This window comes from Engystomops pustulosus, unplaced genomic scaffold (assembly GCF_040894005.1).
Source record: "Engystomops pustulosus unplaced genomic scaffold, aEngPut4.maternal MAT_SCAFFOLD_615, whole genome shotgun sequence".
NCBI lineage: Eukaryota > Metazoa > Chordata > Amphibia > Anura > Leptodactylidae > Engystomops > Engystomops pustulosus.
This window is the reverse complement of record NW_027285494.1, coordinates 17,501-35,993: the sequence shown is the minus strand read 5'-3', so window position 1 is coordinate 35,993 and position 18,493 is coordinate 17,501.

Here is an 18,493-nt window from a genome sequence, read left to right as displayed (position 1 = left end):
CTTACTTCCATGGGCATTATACCTCTCGAAGACTTAGCCAAGTGAGCTCCTACTTCCATGGGCATTATTCCTCCCCGGGACTTGCCGCCAAGTCTGGCCGGGGGACAGTGACACTTGGCCGGGTAGGCGAAGTGGCTTCTCCCGCTGACTTGCCCCTTTGGAAGTAGGAGCTCCTACTTCCATGGGCATTATTCCTCCCCGGGACTTGCCGCCAAGTCTGGCCGGGGGACAGTGACACTTGGCCGGGTAGGCGAAGTGGCTTCTCCCGCTGACTTGCCCCTTTGGAAGTAGGAGCTCCTACTTCCATGGGCATTATTCCTCCCCGGGACTTGCCGCCAAGTCTGGCCGGGGGACAGTGACACTTGGCCGGGTAGGCGAAGTGGCTTCTCCCGCTGACTTGCCCCTTTGGAAGTAGGAGCTCCTACTTCCATGGGCATTATTCCTCCCCGGGACTTGCCGCCAAGTCTGGCCGGGGGACAGTGACACTTGGCCGGGTAGGCGAAGTGGCTTCTCCCGCTGACTTGCCCCTTTGGAAGTAGGAGCTCTTACTTCCATGGGCATTATACCTCTCGAAGACTTAGAGCCAAGTGAGCTCCTACTTCCATGGGCATTATTCCTCCCCGGGACTTGCCGCCAAGTCTGGCCGGGGGACAGTGACACTTGGCCGGGTAGGCGAAGTGGCTTCTCCCGCTGACTTGCCCCTTTGGAAGTAGGAGCTCTTACTTCCATGGGCATTATACCTCTCGAAGACTTAGAGCCAAGTGAGCTCCTACTTCCATGGGCATTATTCCTCCCCGGGACTTGCCGCCAAGTCTGGCCGGGGGACAGTGACACTTGGCCGGGTAGGCGAAGTGGCTTCTCCCGCTGACTTGCCCCTTTGGAAGTAGGAGCTCCTACTTCCATGGGCATTATTCCTCCCCGGGACTTGCCGCCAAGTCTGGCCGGGGGACAGTGACACTTGGCCGGGTAGGCGAAGTGGCTTCTCCCGCTGACTTGCCCCTTTGGAAGTAGGAGCTCCTACTTCCATGGGCATTATTCCTCCCCGGGACTTCCCGCCAAGTCTGGCCGGGGGACAGTGACACTTGGCCGGGTAGGCGAAGTGGCTTCTCCCGCTGACTTGCCCCTTTGGAAGTAGGAGCTCTTACTTCCATGGGCATTATACCTCTCGAAGACTTAGAGCCAAGTGAGCTCCTACTTCCATGGGCATTATTCCTCCCCGGGACTTGCCGCCAAGTCTGGCCGGGGGACAGTGACACTTGGCCGGGTAGGCGAAGTGGCTTCTCCCGCTGACTTGCCCCTTTGGAAGTAGGAGCTCCTACTTCCATGGGCATTATTCCTCCCCGGGACTTGCCGCCAAGTCTGGCCGGGGGACAGTGACACTTGGCCGGGTAGGCGAAGTGGCTTCTCCCGCTGACTTGCCCCTTTGGAAGTAGGAGCTCCTACTTCCATGGGCATTATTCCTCCCCGGGACTTGCCGCCAAGTCTGGCCGGGGGACAGTGACACTTGGCCGGGTAGGCGAAGTGGCTTCTCCCGCTGACTTGCCCCTTTGGAAGTAGGAGCTCCTACTTCCATGGGCATTATTCCTCCCCGGGACTTGCCGCCAAGTCTGGCCGGGGGACAGTGACACTTGGCCGGGTAGGCGAAGTGGCTTCTCCCGCTGACTTGCCCCTTTGGAAGTAGGAGCTCTTACTTCCATGGGCATTATACCTCTCGAAGACTTAGAGCCAAGTGAGCTCCTACTTCCATGGGCATTATTCCTCCCCGGGACTTGCCGCCAAGTCTGGCCGGGGGACAGTGACACTTGGCCGGGTAGGCGAAGTGGCTTCTCCCGCTGACTTGCCCCTTTGGAAGTAGGAGCTCCTACTTCCATGGGCATTATTCCTCCCCGGGACTTGCCGCCAAGTCTGGCCGGGGGACAGTGACACTTGGCCGGGTAGGCGAAGTGGCTTCTCCCGCTGACTTGCCCCTTTGGAAGTAGGAGCTCCTACTTCCATGGGCATTATTCCTCCCCGGGACTTGCCGCCAAGTCTGGCCGGGGGACAGTGACACTTGGCCGGGTAGGCGAAGTGGCTTCTCCCGCTGACTTGCCCCTTTGGAAGTAGGAGCTCTTACTTCCATGGGCATTATACCTCTCGAAGACTTAGAGCCAAGTGAGCTCCTACTTCCATGGGCATTATTCCTCCCCGGGACCTACTGCCAAGTGTGGCCGGGGAACAGTGACTCTTGGCCGGATAGAACTAGTGGCTTCTCCCGCTGACTTGCCCCTTTGGAAGTAGGAGCTCCTACTTCCATGGGCATTATTCCTCCCCGGGACCTACTGCCAAGTGTGGCCGGGGAACAGTGACTCTTGGCCGGATAGGCCAAGTGGCTTCTCCCGCTGACTTGCCCCTTTGGAAGTAGGAGCTCCTACTTCCATGGGCATTATTCCTCCCCGGGACCTACTGCCAAGTGTGGCCGGGGAACAGTGACATGTGGCCGGATAGGCCAAGTGGCTTCTCCCGCTGACTTGCCCCTTTGGAAGTAGTAGCTCCTACTTCCATGGGCATTATTCCTCCCCGGGACCTACTGCCAAGTGTGGCCGGGGAACAGTGACTCTTGGCCGGATAGGCCGAGTGGCTTCTCCCGCTGACTTGCCCCTTTGGAAGTAGGAGCTCCTACTTCCATGGGCATTATTCCTCCCCGGGACCTACGGCCAAGTGTGGCCGGGGAACAGTGACTCTTGGCCGGTTAGGCCAAGTGGCTTCTCCCGCTGACTTGCCCCTATGGAAGTAGGAGCTCTTACTTCCATGGGCAGTATACCTCTCGGGGACTTAGAGCCAAGTGTCTTCACCCTTTGGAGGTAGTAGCTCCTACTTCCATGGGCATTATTCCTCCCCGGGACATACTGCCAAGTGTGGCCGGGGAACAGTGACTCTTGGCCGGATAGGCCAAGTGGCTTCTCCCGCTGACTTGCCCCTTTGGAGGTAGTAGCTCCTACTTCCATGGGCATTATTCCTCCCCGGGACCTACAGCCAAGAGTGGCCGGGGAACAGTGACTCCTGGCCGGATAGGCCAAGTGGCTTCTCCCGCTGACTTGCCCCTTTGGAAGTAGGAGCTCCTACTTCCATGGGCATTATTCCTCCCCGGGACCTACTGCCAAGTGTGGCCGGGGAACAGTGACTCTTGGCCGGATAGGCCAAGTGGCTTCTCCCGCTGACTTGCCCCTTTGGAAGTAGGAGCTCTTACTTCCATGGGCATTATTCCTCCCCGGGACCTACTGCCAAGTGTGGCCGGGGAACAGTGACTCTTGGCCGGATAGGCCAAGTGGCTTCTCCCGCTGACTTGCCCCTTTGGAAGTAGGAGCTCTTACTTCCATGGTCATTATTCCTCCCCGGGACCTACTGCCAAGTGTAGCCGGGGAACAGTGACTCTTTGCCGGATAGGCCAAGTGGCTTCTCCCGCTGACTTGCCCCTTTGGAAGTAGGAGCTCCTACTTCCATGGGCATTATTCCTCCCCGGGACCTACTGCCAAGTGTGGCCGGGGAACAGTGACTCTTGGCCGGATAGGCCAAGTGGCTTCTCCCGCTGACTTGCCCCTTTGGAAGTAGGAGCTCTTACTTCCATGGGCATTATTCCTCCCCGGGACCTACTGCCAAGTGTGGCCGGGGAACAGTGACTCTTGGCCGGGTAGGCCAAGTGGCTTCTCCCGCTGACTTGCCCCTTTGGAAGTAGGAGCTCTTACTTCCATGGTCATTATTCCTCCCCGGGACCTACTGCCAAGTGTAGCCGGGGAAGAGTGACTCTTGGCCGGATAGGCCAAGTGGCTTCTCCCGCTGACTTGCCCCTATGGAAGTAGGAGCTCTTACTTCCATGGGCATTATTCCTCCCCGGGACCTACTGCCAAGTGTGGCCGGGGAACAGTGACTCTTGGCCGGATAGGCCAAGTGGCTTCTCCCGCTGACTTGCCCCTTTGGAAGTAGGAGCTCTTACTTCCATGGTCATTATTCCTCCCCGGGACCTACTGCCAAGTGTGGCCGGGGAACAGTGACTCTTGGCCGGATAGGCCAAGTGGCTTCTCCCGCTGACTTGCCCCTTTGGAAGTAGGAGCTCCTACTTCCATGGGCATTATTCCTCCCCGGGACCTACTGCCAAGTGTGGCCGGGGAACAGTGACTCTTGCCTGGGTAGGCCAAGTGGCTTCTCCCGCTGACTTGCCCCTTTGGAAGTAGGAGCTCCTACTTCCATGGGCATTATTCCTCCCCGGGACCTACTGCCAAGTGTGGCCGGGGAACAGTGACTCTTGGCCGGATAGAACTAGTGGCTTCTTCCGCTGACTTGCCCCTTTGGAAGTAGGAGCTCCTACTTCCATGGGCATTATTCCTCCCCGGGACCTACAGCCAAGCTTGGCCGGGGGACAGTGACATGTGGCCGGATAGGCCAAGTGGCTTCTCCCGCTGACTTGCCCCTATGGAAGTAGGAGCTCTTACTTCCATGGGCAGTATACCTCTCGAGGACTTAGAGCCAAGTGTCTTCACCCTTTGGAGGTAGTAGCTCCTACTTCCATGGGCATTATTCCTCCCCGGGACCTACTGCCAAGTGTGGCCGGGGGACAGTGACATGTGGCCGGATAGGCCAAGTGGCTTCTCCCGCTGACTTGCCCCTTTGGAAGTAGGAGCTCTTACTTCCATGGGCATTATTCCTCCCCGGGACCTACAGCCAAGAGTGGCCGGGGAACAGTGACTCCTGGCCGGATAGGCCAAGTGGCTTCTCCCGCTGACTTGCCCCTTTGGAAGTAGGAGCTCCTACTTCCATGGGCATTATTCCTCCCCGGGACCTACTGCCAAGTGTGGCCGGGGAACAGTGACTCTTGGCCGGATAGGCCAAGTGGCTTCTCCCGCTGACTTGCCCCTTTGGAAGTAGGAGCTCTTACTTCCATGGGCATTATTCCTCCCCGGGACCTACTGCCAAGTGTGGCCGGGGAACAGTGACTCTTGGCCGGATAGGCCAAGTGGCTTCTCCCGCTGACTTGCCCCTTTGGAAGTAGGAGCTCTTACTTCCATGGTCATTATTCCTCCCCGGGACCTACTGCCAAGTGTAGCCGGGGAACAGTGACTCTTTGCCGGATAGGCCAAGTGGCTTCTCCCGCTGACTTGCCCCTTTGGAAGTAGGAGCTCCTACTTCCATGGGCATTATTCCTCCCCGGGACCTACTGCCAAGTGTGGCCGGGGAACAGTGACTCTTGGCCGGATAGGCCAAGTGGCTTCTCCCGCTGACTTGCCCCTTTGGAAGTAGGAGCTCTTACTTCCATGGGCATTATTCCTCCCCGGGACCTACTGCCAAGTGTGGCCGGGGAACAGTGACTCTTGGCCGGATAGGCCAAGTGGCTTCTCCCGCTGACTTGCCCCTTTGGAAGTAGGAGCTCTTACTTCCATGGTCATTATTCCTCCCCGGGACCTACTGCCAAGTGTAGCCGGGGAAGAGTGACTCTTGGCCGGATAGGCCAAGTGGCTTCTCCCGCTGACTTGCCCCTATGGAAGTAGGAGCTCTTACTTCCATGGGCATTATTCCTCCCCGGGACCTACTGCCAAGTGTGGCCGGGGAACAGTGACTCTTGGCCGGATAGGCCAAGTGGCTTCTCCCGCTGACTTGCCCCTTTGGAAGTAGGAGCTCTTACTTCCATGGTCATTATTCCTCCCCGGGACCTACTGCCAAGTGTGGCCGGGGAACAGTGACTCTTGGCCGGATAGGCCAAGTGGCTTCTCCCGCTGACTTGCCCCTTTGGAAGTAGGAGCTCCTACTTCCATGGGCATTATTCCTCCCCGGGACCTACTGCCAAGTGTGGCCGGGGAACAGTGACTCTTGCCTGGGTAGGCCAAGTGGCTTCTCCCGCTGACTTGCCCCTTTGGAAGTAGGAGCTCCTACTTCCATGGGCATTATTCCTCCCCGGGACCTACTGCCAAGTGTGGCCGGGGAACAGTGACTCTTGGCCGGATAGAACTAGTGGCTTCTTCCGCTGACTTGCCCCTTTGGAAGTAGGAGCTCCTACTTCCATGGGCATTATTCCTCCCCGGGACCTACAGCCAAGCTTGGCCGGGGGACAGTGACATGTGGCCGGATAGGCCAAGTGGCTTCTCCCGCTGACTTGCCCCTATGGAAGTAGGAGCTCTTACTTCCATGGGCAGTATACCTCTCGAGGACTTAGAGCCAAGTGTCTTCACCCTTTGGAGGTAGTAGCTCCTACTTCCATGGGCATTATTCCTCCCCGGGACCTACTGCCAAGTGTGGCCGGGGGACAGTGACATGTGGCCGGATAGGCCAAGTGGCTTCTCCCGCTGACTTGCCCCTTTGGAAGTAGGAGCTCTTACTTCCATGGGCATTATTCCTCCCCGGGACCTACAGCCAAGTGTGGCCGGGGAACAGTGACTCTTGGACGGATAGGCCAAGTGGCTGCTCCCGCTGACTTGCCCCTTTGGAAGTAGGAGCTCCTACTTCCATGGGCATTATTCCTCCCCGGGACCTACTGCCAAGTGTGGCCGGGGAACAGTGACTCTTGGCCGGATAGGCCAAGTGGCTGCTCCCGCTGACTTGCCCCTTTGGAAGTAGGAGCTCTTACTTCCATGGGCATTATTCCTCCCCGGGACCTACTGCCAAGTGTGGCCGGGGGACAGTGACATGTGGCCGGATAGGCCAAGTGGCTTCTCCCGCTGACTTGCCCCTTTGGAAGTAGGAGCTCTTACTTCCATGGGCATTATTCCTCCCCGGGACCTACTGCCAAGTGTTGCCGGGGGACAGTGACATGTGGCCGGATAGCCCAAGTGGCTTCTCCCGCTGACTTGCCCCTTTGGAAGTAGGAGCTCCTACTTCCATGGGCATTATTCCTCCCCGGGACCTCCTGCCAAGTGTGGCCGGGGAACAGTGACTCTTGGCCGGATAGGCCAAGTGGCTTCTCCCGCTGACTTGCCCCTTTGGAAGTAGGAGCTCCTACTTCCATGGGCATTATTCCTCCCCGGGACCTACTGCCAAGTGTGGCCGGGGAACAGTGACTCTTGGCCGGATAGGCCAAGTTGCTTCTCCCGCTTACTTTCCCCTTTGGAAGTAGGAGCTCCTACTTCCATGGGCATTATTCCTCCCCGGGACCTACTGCCAAGTGTGGCCGGGGAACAGTGACTCTTGGCCGGATAGGCCAAGTGGCTTCTCCCGCTTACTTTCCCCTTTGGAAGTAGGAGCTCCTACTTCCATGGGCATTATTCCTCCCCGGGACCTACTGCCAAGTGTGGCCGGGGAACAGTGACTCTTGGCCGGATAGGCCAAGTGGCTTCTCCCGCTGACTTGACCCTTTGGAAGTAGGAGCTCCTACTTCCATGGGCATTATTCCTCCCCGGGACCTCCTGCCAAGTGTGGCCGGGGAACAGTGACTCTTGGCCGGATAGGCCAAGTTGCTTCTCCCGCTGACTTGCCCCTTTGGAAGTAGGAGCTCCTACTTCCATGGGCACTATACCTCTCGGGGACTTAGAGCCAAGTGTCTTCACCCTTTGGAGGTAGTAGCTCCTACTTCCATGGGCATTATTCCTCCCCGGGACCTCCTGCCAAGTGTGGCCGGGGAACAGTGACTCTTGTTCGGATAGGCCAAGTGGCTTCTCCCGCTGACTTGCCCCTTTGGAAGTAGGAGCTCCTACTTCCATGGGCATTATTCCTCCCCGGGACCTACTGCCAAGTGTGGCCGGGGAACAGTGACTCTTGGCCGGATAGGCCAAGTGGCTTCTCCCGCTGACTTGACCCTTTGGAAGTAGGAGCTCCTACTTCCATGGGCATTATTCCTCCCCGGGACCTACTGCCAAGTGTGGCCGGGGAACAGTGACTCTTGCCTGGGTAGGCCAAGTGGCTTCTCCCGCTGACTTGCCCCTTTGGAAGTAGGAGCTCCTACTTCCATGGGCATTATTCCTCCCCGGGACCTACTGCCAAGAGTGGCCGGGGGACAGTGACATGTGGCCGGATAGGCCAAGTGGCTTCTCCCGCTGACTTGCCCCTTTGGAAGTAGGAGCTCCTACTTCCATGGGCATTATTCCTCCCCGGGACCTACTGCCAAGTGTGGCCGGGGAACAGTGACTCTTGGCCGTATATGCCAAGTGGCTTCTCCCGCTGACTTGCCCCTTTGGAAGTAGGAGCTCCTACTTCCATGGGCATTATTCCTCTCCGGGACCTACTGCCAAGTGTGGCCGGGGAACAGTGACTCTTGGCCGGATAGGCCAAGTGGCTTCTCCCGCTGACTTGACCCTTTGGAAGTAGGAGCTCTTACTTCCATGGGCACTATACCTCTCGTGGACTTAGAGCCAAGTGTCTTCACTCTTTGGAGGTAGTAGCTCCTACTTCCATGGGCATTATTCCTCCCCGGGACCTACTGCCAAGTGTGGCCGGGGGACAGTGACATGTGGCCGGATAGGCCAAGTGGCTTCTCCCGCTGACTTGCCCCTTTGGAAGTAGGAGCTCTTACTTCCATGGGCATTATTCCTCCCCGGGACCTACAGCCAAGTGTGGCCGGGGAACAGTGACTCTTGGACGGATAGGCCAAGTGGCTGCTCCCGCTGACTTGCCCCTTTGGAAGTAGGAGCTCCTACTTCCATGGGCATTATTCCTCCCCGGGACCTACTGCCAAGTGTGGCCGGGGAACAGTGACTCTTGGCCGGATAGGCCAAGTGGCTGCTCCCGCTGACTTGCCCCTTTGGAAGTAGGAGCTCCTACTTCCATGGGCATTATTCCTCCCCGGGACTTGCCGCCAAGTCTGGCCGGGGGACAGTGACACTTGGCCGGGTAGGCGAAGTGGCTTCTCCCGCTGACTTGCCCCTTTGGAAGTAGGAGCTCTTACTTCCATGGGCATTATACCTCTCGAAGACTTAGAGCCAAGTGAGCTCCTACTTCCATGGGCATTATTCCTCCCCGGGACTTGCCGCCAAGTCTGGCCGGGGGACAGTGACACTTGGCCGGGTAGGCGAAGTGGCTTCTCCCGCTGACTTGCCCCTTCGGAAGTAGGAGCTCCTACTTCCATGGGCATTATTCCTCCCCGGGACTTGCCGCCAAGTCTGGCCGGGGGACAGTGACACTTGGCCGGGTAGGCGAAGTGGCTTCTCCCGCTGACTTGCCCCTTTGGAAGTAGGAGCTCTTACTTCCATGGGCATTATACCTCTCGAAGACTTAGAGCCAAGTGAGCTCCTACTTCCATGGGCATTATTCCTCCCCGGGACCTACTGCCAAGTGTGGCCGGGGAACAGTGACTCTTGGCCGGATAGGCCAAGTGGCTTCTCCCGCTGACTTGCCCCTATGGAAGTAGGAGCTCTTACTTCCATGGGCATTATTCCTCCCCGGGACCTACTGCCAAGTGTGGCCGGGGAACAGTGACTCTTGGCCGGATAGGCCAAGTGGCTTCTCCCGCTGACTTGCCCCTTTGGAAGTAGGAGCTCTTACTTCCATGGTCATTATTCCTCCCCGGGACCTACTGCCAAGTGTGGCCGGGGAACAGTGACTCTTGGCCGGATAGGCCAAGTGGCTTCTCCCGCTGACTTGCCCCTTTGGAAGTAGGAGCTCCTACTTCCATGGGCATTATTCCTCCCCGGGACCTACTGCCAAGTGTGGCCGGGGAACAGTGACTCTTGCCTGGGTAGGCCAAGTGGCTTCTCCCGCTGACTTGCCCCTTTGGAAGTAGGAGCTCCTACTTCCATGGGCATTATTCCTCCCCGGGACCTACTGCCAAGTGTGGCCGGGGAACAGTGACTCTTGGCCGGATAGAACTAGTGGCTTCTTCCGCTGACTTGCCCCTTTGGAAGTAGGAGCTCCTACTTCCATGGGCATTATTCCTCCCCGGGACCTACAGCCAAGCTTGGCCGGGGGACAGTGACATGTGGCCGGATAGGCCAAGTGGCTTCTCCCGCTGACTTGCCCCTATGGAAGTAGGAGCTCTTACTTCCATGGGCAGTATACCTCTCGAGGACTTAGAGCCAAGTGTCTTCACCCTTTGGAGGTAGTAGCTCCTACTTCCATGGGCATTATTCCTCCCCGGGACCTACTGCCAAGTGTGGCCGGGGGACAGTGACATGTGGCCGGATAGGCCAAGTGGCTTCTCCCGCTGACTTGCCCCTTTGGAAGTAGGAGCTCTTACTTCCATGGGCATTATTCCTCCCCGGGACCTACAGCCAAGTGTGGCCGGGGAACAGTGACTCTTGGACGGATAGGCCAAGTGGCTGCTCCCGCTGACTTGCCCCTTTGGAAGTAGGAGCTCCTACTTCCATGGGCATTATTCCTCCCCGGGACCTACTGCCAAGTGTGGCCGGGGAACAGTGACTCTTGGCCGGATAGGCCAAGTGGCTGCTCCCGCTGACTTGCCCCTTTGGAAGTAGGAGCTCTTACTTCCATGGGCATTATTCCTCCCCGGGACCTACTGCCAAGTGTGGCCGGGGGACAGTGACATGTGGCCGGATAGGCCAAGTGGCTTCTCCCGCTGACTTGCCCCTTTGGAAGTAGGAGCTCTTACTTCCATGGGCATTATTCCTCCCCGGGACCTACTGCCAAGTGTTGCCGGGGGACAGTGACATGTGGCCGGATAGCCCAAGTGGCTTCTCCCGCTGACTTGCCCCTTTGGAAGTAGGAGCTCCTACTTCCATGGGCATTATTCCTCCCCGGGACCTCCTGCCAAGTGTGGCCGGGGAACAGTGACTCTTGGCCGGATAGGCCAAGTGGCTTCTCCCGCTGACTTGCCCCTTTGGAAGTAGGAGCTCCTACTTCCATGGGCATTATTCCTCCCCGGGACCTACTGCCAAGTGTGGCCGGGGAACAGTGACTCTTGGCCGGATAGGCCAAGTTGCTTCTCCCGCTTACTTTCCCCTTTGGAAGTAGGAGCTCCTACTTCCATGGGCATTATTCCTCCCCGGGACCTACTGCCAAGTGTGGCCGGGGAACAGTGACTCTTGGCCGGATAGGCCAAGTGGCTTCTCCCGCTGACTTGACCCTTTGGAAGTAGGAGCTCCTACTTCCATGGGCATTATTCCTCCCCGGGACCTCCTGCCAAGTGTGGCCGGGGAACAGTGACTCTTGGCCGGATAGGCCAAGTTGCTTCTCCCGCTGACTTGCCCCTTTGGAAGTAGGAGCTCCTACTTCCATGGGCACTATACCTCTCGGGGACTTAGAGCCAAGTGTCTTCACCCTTTGGAGGTAGTAGCTCCTACTTCCATGGGCATTATTCCTCCCCGGGACCTCCTGCCAAGTGTGGCCGGGGAACAGTGACTCTTGTTCGGATAGGCCAAGTCACTTCTCCCGCTGACTTGCCCCTTTGGAAGTAGGAGCTCCTACTTCCATGGGCATTATTCCTCCCCGGGACCTACTGCCAAGTGTGACCGGGGAACAGTGACTCTTGGCCGGATAGGCCAAGTGGCTTCTCCCGCTGACTTGACCCTTTGGAAGTAGGAGCTCCTACTTCCATGGGCATTATTCCTCCCCGGGACCTACTGCCAAGTGTGGCCGGGGAACAGTGACTCTTGCCTGGGTAGGCCAAGTGGCTTCTCCCGCTGACTTGCCCCTTTGGAAGTAGGAGCTCCTACTTCCATGGGCATTATTCCTCCCCGGGACCTACTGCCAAGAGTGGCCGGGGGACAGTGACATGTGGCCGGATAGGCCAAGTGGCTTCTCCCGCTGACTTGCCCCTTTGGAAGTAGGAGCTCCTACTTCCATGGGCATTATTCCTCCCCGGGACCTACTGCCAAGAGTGGCCGGGGGACAGTGACATGTGGCCGGATAGGCCAAGTGGCTTCTCCCGCTGACTTGCCCCTTTGGAAGTAGGAGCTCCTACTTCCATGGGCATTATTCCTCCCCGGGACCTACTGCCAAGTGTGGCCGGGGAACAGTGACTCTTGGCCGGATAGGCCAAGTGGCTTCTCCCGCTGACTTGCCCCTTTGGAAGTAGGAGCTCTTACTTCCATGGGCACTATACCTCTCGGGGACTTACAGCCAAGTGTCTTCACTCTTTGGAGGTAGTAGCTCCTACTTCCATGGGCATTATTCCTCCCCGGGACCTACTGCCAAGTGTGGCCGGGGGACAGTGACATGTGGCCGGATAGGCCAAGTGGCTTCTCCCGCTGACTTGCCCCTTTGGAAGTAGGAGCTCTTACTTCCATGGGCATTATTCCTCCCCGGGACCTACAGCCAAGTGTGGCCGGGGAACAGTGACTCTTGGACGGATAGGCCAAGTGGCTGCTCCCGCTGACTTGCCCCTTTGGAAGTAGGAGCTCCTACTTCCATGGGCATTATTCCTCCCCGGGACCTACTACCAAGTGTGGCCGGGGAACAGTGACTCTTGGCCGGATAGGCCAAGTGGCTGCTCCCGCTGACTTGCCCCTTTGGAAGTAGGAGCTCTTACTTCCATGGGCATTATTCCTCCCCGGGACCTACTGCCAAGTGTGGCCGGGGGACAGTGACAGTGGCCGGTTAGGCCAAGTGGCTTCTCCCGCTGACTTGCCCCTTTGGAAGTAGGAGCTCTTACTTCCATGGGCATTATTCCTCCCCGGGACCTACTGCCAAGTGTGGCCGGGGGACAGTGACATGTGGCCGGATAGCCCAAGTGGCTTCTCCCGCTGACTTGCCCCTTTGGAAGTAGGAGCTCCTACTTCCATGGGCATTATTCCTCCCCGGGACCTACTGCCAAGTGTGGCCGGGGAACAGTGACTCTTGGCCGGATAGGCCAAGTGGCTTCTCCCGCTGACTTGCCCCTTTGGAAGTAGGAGCTCTTACTCCCATGGGCAGTATACCTCTCGGGGACTTAGAGCCAAGTGTCTTCACCCTTTGGAGGTAGTAGCTCCTACTTCCATGGGCATTATTCCTCCCCGGGACCTACTGCCAAGTGTTGCCGGGGAACAGTGACTCTTGGCCGGATAGAACTAGTGGCTTCTCCCGCTGACTTGCCCCTTTGGAAGTAGGAGCTCCTACTTCCATGGGCATTATTCCTCCCCGGGACCTACTGCCAAGTGTGGCCGGGGAACAGTGACTCTTGGCCGGATAGGCCAAGTGGCTTCTCCCGCTGACTTGCCCCTTTGGAAGTAGGAGCTCCTACTTCCATGGGCATTATTCCTCCCCGGGACCTACTGCCAAGTGTGGCCGGGGAACAGTGACTCTTGGCCGGATAGAACTAGTGGCTTCTTCCGCTGACTTGCCCCTTTGGAAGTAGGAGCTCCTACTTCCATGGGCATTATTCCTCCCCGGGACCTACAGCCAAGCTTGGCCGGGGGACAGTGACATGTGGCCGGATAGGCCAAGTGGCTTCTCCCGCTGACTTGCCCCTTTGGAAGTAGGAGCTCTTACTTCCATGGGCATTATTCCTCCCCGGGACCTACTGCCAAGTGTGGCCGGGGAACAGTGACTCTTGGCCGGATAGGCCAAGTGGCTTCTCCCGCTGACTTGCCCCTTTGGAGGTAGGAGCTCCTACTTCCATGGGCATTATTCCTCCCCGGGACCTACTGCCAAGTGTGGCCGGGGAACAGTGACTCTTGGCCGGGTAGGCCAAGTGGCTTCTCCCGCTGACTTGCCCCTTTGGAAGTAGGAGCTCCTACTTCCATGGGCATTATTCCTCCCCGGGACCTACTGCCAAGTGTGGCCGGGGAACAGTGACTCTTGGCCGGATAGGCCAAGTGGCTTCTCCCGCTGACTTGCCCCTTTGGAAGTAGGAGCTCCTACTTCCATGGGCATTATTCCTCCCCGGGACCTACTGCCAAGTGTGGCCGGGGAACAGTGACTCTTGGCCGGATAGAACTAGTGGCTTCTTCCGCTGACTTGCCCCTTTGGAAGTAGGAGCTCCTACTTCCATGGGCATTATTCCTCCCCGGGACCTACAGCCAAGCTTGGCCGGGGGACAGTGACATGTGGCCGGATAGGCCAAGTGGCTTCTCCCGCTGACCTGCCCCTTTGGAAGTAGGAGCTCTTACTTCCATGGGCATTATTCCTCCCCGGGACCTACTGCCAAGTGTGGCCGGGGAACAGTGACTCTTGGCCGGATAGGCCAAGTGGCTTCTCCCGCTGACTTGCCCCTTTGGAAGTAGGAGCTCCTACTTCCATGGGCATTATTCCTCCCCGGGACCTACAGCCAAGCTTGGCCGGGGGACAGTGACATGTGGCCGGATAGGCCAAGTGGCTTCTCCCGCTGACCTGCCCCTTTGGAAGTAGGAGCTCTTACTTCCATGGGCATTATTCCTCCCCGGGACCTACTGCCAAGTGTGGCCGGGGAACAGTGACTCTTGGCCGGGTAGGCCAAGTGGCTTCTCCCGCTGACTTGCCCCTTTGGAGGTAGGAGCTCCTACTTCCATGGGCATTATTCCTCCCCGGGACCTACTGCCAAGAGTGGCCGGGGAACAGTGACTCTTGGCCGGATAGGCCAAGTGGCTTCTCCCGCTGACTTGCCCCTTTGGAGGTAGTAGCTCCTACTTCCATGGGCATTATTCCTCCCCGGGACCTACTGCCAAGTGTGGCCGGGGAACAGTGACTCTTGGCCGTGTAGGCCAAGTGGCTTCTCCCGCTGACTTGCCCTTTGGAAGTAGGAGCTCCTACTTCCATGGGCACTATTCCTCTCCGGGACCTACTGCCAAGTGTGGCCGGGGAACAGTGACTCTTGGCCGGATAGGCCAAGTGGCTTCTCCCGCTGACTTGCCCCTTTGGAAGTAGGAGCTCTTACTCCCATGGGCAGTATACCTCTCGGGGACTTAGAGCCAAGTGTCTTCACCCTTTGGAGGTGGTAGCTCCTACTTCCATGGGCATTATTCCTCCCCGGGACCTACTGCCAAGTGTGGCCGGGGAACAGTGACTCTTGGCCGGATAGAACTAGTGGCTTCTCCCGCTGACTTGCCCCTTTGGAAGTAGGAGCTCCTACTTCCATGGGCATTATTCCTCCCCGGGACCTATTGCCAAGTGTGGCCGGGGAACAGTGACTCTTGGCCGGATAGGCCAAGTGGCTTCTCCCGCTGACTTGCCCCTTTGGAAGTAGGAGCTCCTACTTCCATGGGCATTATTCCTCCCCGGGACCTACTGCCAAGTGTGGCCGGGGAACAGTGACTCTTGGCCGGGTAGGCCAAGCGGCTTCTCCCGCTGACTTGCCCCTTTGGAAGTAGGAGCTCCTACTTCCATGGGCATTATTCCTCCCCGGGACCTACTGCCAAGTGTGGCCGGGGAACAGTGACTCTTGGCCGGGTAGGCCAAGTGGCTTCTCCCGCTGACTTGCCCCTTTGGAAGTAGGAGCTCTTACTCCCATGGGCAGTATACCTCTCGGGGACTTAGAGCCAAGTGTCTTCACCCTTTGGAGGTAGTAGCTCCTACTTCCATGGGCATTATTCCTCCCCGGGACCTACTGCCAAGTGTAGCCGGGGAACAGTGACTCTTGGCCGGATAGAACTAGTGGCTTCTCCCGCTGACTTGCCCCTTTGGAAGTAGGAGCTCCTACTTCCATGGGCATTATTCCTCCCCGGGACCTATTGCCAAGTGTGGCCGGGGAACAGTGACTCTTGGCCGGATAGGCCAAGTGGCTTCTCCCGCTGACTTGCCCCTTTGGAAGTAGGAGCTCCTACTTCCATGGGCATTATTCCTCCCCGGGACCTACTGCCAAGTAAGGCCGGGGAACAGTGACTCTTGGCCGGATAGAACTAGTGGCTTCTTCCGCTGACTTGCCCCTTTGGAAGTAGGAGCTCCTACTTCCATGGGCATTATTCCTCCCCGGGACCTACAGCCAAGTGTGGCCGGGGGACAGTGACATGTGGCCGGATAGGCCAAGTGGCTTCTCCCGCTGACTTGCCCCTTTGGAAGTAGGAGCTCCTACTTCCATGGGCATTATTCCTCCCCGGGACCTACTGCCAAGTGTGGCCGGGGAACAGTGACTCTTGGCCGGGTAGGCCAAGTGGCTTCTCCCGCTGACTTTCCCCTTTGGAAGTAGGAGCTCCTACTTCCATGGGCATTATTCCTCCCCGGGACCTACTGCCAAGTGTGGCCGGGGAACAGTGACTCTTGGCCGGGTAGGCCAAGTGGCTTCTCCCGCTGACTTGCCCCTTTGGAAGTAGGGAGCTCTTACTCCCATGGGCAGTATACCTCTCGGGGACTTAGAGCCAAGTGTCTTCACCCTTTTTAGGTAGTAGCTCCTACTTCCATGGGCATTATTCCTCCCCGGGACCTACTGCCAAGTGTAGCCGGGGAACAGTGACTCTTGGCCGGATAGAACTAGTGGCTTCTCCCGCTGACTTGCCCCTTTGGAAGTAGGAGCTCCTACTTCCATGGGCATTATTCCTCCCCGGGACCTACTGCCAAGAGTGGCCGGGGAACAGTGACTCTTGGCCGGATAGGCCAAGTGGCTTCTCCCGCTGACTTGCCCCTTTGGAAGAAGGAGCTCCTACTTCCATGGGCATTATTCCTCCCCGGGACCTACTGCCAAGTAAGGCCGGGGAACAGTGACTCTTGGCCGGATAGAACTAGTGGCTTCTTCCGCTGACTTGCCCCTTTGGAAGTAGGAGCTCCTACTTCCATGGGCATTATTCCTCCCCGGGACCTACAGCCAAGCTTGGCCGGGGGACAGTGACATGTGGCCGGATAGGCCAAGTGGCTTCTCCCGCTGACTTGCCCCTTTGGAGGTAGGAGCTCTTACTTCCATGGGCATTATTCCTCTCCGGGACCTACAGCCAAGTGTGGCCGGGGAACAGTGAAACTTGGCCGGATAGGCCAAGTGGCTGCTCCCGCTGACTTGCCCCTTTGGAAGTAGGAGCTCCTACTTCCATGGGCATTATTCCTCCCCGGGACCTATAGCCAAGTGTGGCCGGGGGACAGTGACATGTGGCCGGATAGGCCGAGCGGCTTCTCCCGCTGACGTCATCGCTTTGGAAGTAGGAGCTCCTACTTCCATGGGCTTGTTCCTCCCCGGGACTTGCCGCCAAGTCTGGCCGGGGGACAGTGACATGTGGCCGGATAGGCCAACTGGCTGCTCCCGCTGAGCCCCTACTTCCATGGGCTTGTTCGTCCCCCGGGACTTGCCGCCAAGTCTGGCCGGGGAACAGTGACATGCCGCCGGATTCGGCCGAGCGGCTGCTCCCGCTGACGTCATCGCTTTGGAAGTAGGAGCTCCTACTTCCATGGGCTTGTTCCTCCCCGGGACTTGCCGCCAAGTCTGGCCGGGGGACAGTGACATGTGGCCGGATAGGCCAACTGGCTGCTCCCGCTGAGCCCCTACTTCCATGGGCTTGTTCGTCCCCCGGGACTTGCCGCCAAGTCTGGCCGGGGAACAGTGACATGCCGCCGGATACGGCCGAGCGGCTGCTCCCGCTGACGTCATCGCTTTGGAAGTAGGAGCTCCTACTTCCATGGGCTTGTTCCTCCCCGGGACTTGCCGCCAAGTCTGGCCGGGGGACAGTGACATGTGGCCGGATAGGCCAACTGGCTGCTCCCGCTGAGCCCCTACTTCCATGGGCTTGTTCGTCCCCGGGACTTGCCGCCAAGTCTGGCCGGGGAACAGTGACATGCCGCCGGATACGGCCGAGCGGCTGCTCCCGCTGACGTCATCGCTTTGGAAGTCGGAGCTCCTACTTCCATGGGCTTGTTCCTCCCCGGGACTTGCCGCCAAGTCTGGCCGGGGGACAGTGACATGTGGCCGGATAGGCCAACTGGCTGCTCCCGCTGAGCCCCTACTTCCATGGGCTTGTTCGTCCCCGGGACTTGCCGCCAAGTCTGGCCGGGGAACAGTGACATGCCGCCGGATACGGCCGAGCGGCTGCTCCCGCTGACGTCATCGCTTTGGAAGTCGGAGCTCCTACTTCCATGGGCTTGTTCCTCCCCGGGACTTGCCGCCAAGTCTGGCCGGGGGACAGTGACATGTGGCCGGATAGGCCAACTGGCTGCTCCCGCTGAGCCCCTACTTCCATGGGCTTGTTCGTCCCCGGGACTTGCCGCCAAGTCTGGCCGGGGAACAGTGACATGCCGCCGGATACGGCCGAGCGGCTGCTCCCGCTGACGTCATCGCTTTGGAAGTCGGAGCTCCTACTTCCATGGGCTTGTTCCTCCCCGGGACTTGCCGCCAAGTCTGGCCGGGGGACAGTGACATGTGGCCGGATAGGCCAACTGGCTGCTCCCGCTGAGCCCCTACTTCCATGGGCTTGTTCGTCCCCGGGACTTGCCGCCAAGTCTGGCCGGGGAACAGTGACATGCCGCCGGATACGGCCGAGCGGCTGCTCCCGCTGACGTCATCACTTTGGAAGTCGGAGCTCCTACTTCCATGGGCTTGTTCCTCCCCGGGACTTGCCGCCAAGTCTGGCCGGGGGACAGTGACATGTGGCCGGATAGGCCAACTGGCTGCTCCCGCTGAGCCCCTACTTCCATGGGCTTGTTCGTCCCCGGGACTTGCCGCCAAGTCTGGCCGGGGAACAGTGACATGCCGCCGGATACGGCCGAGCGGCTGCTCCCGCTGACGTCATCACTTCGGAAGTCCATGCACGGGGCAAGGCTCGCACTCCAGGCGAGA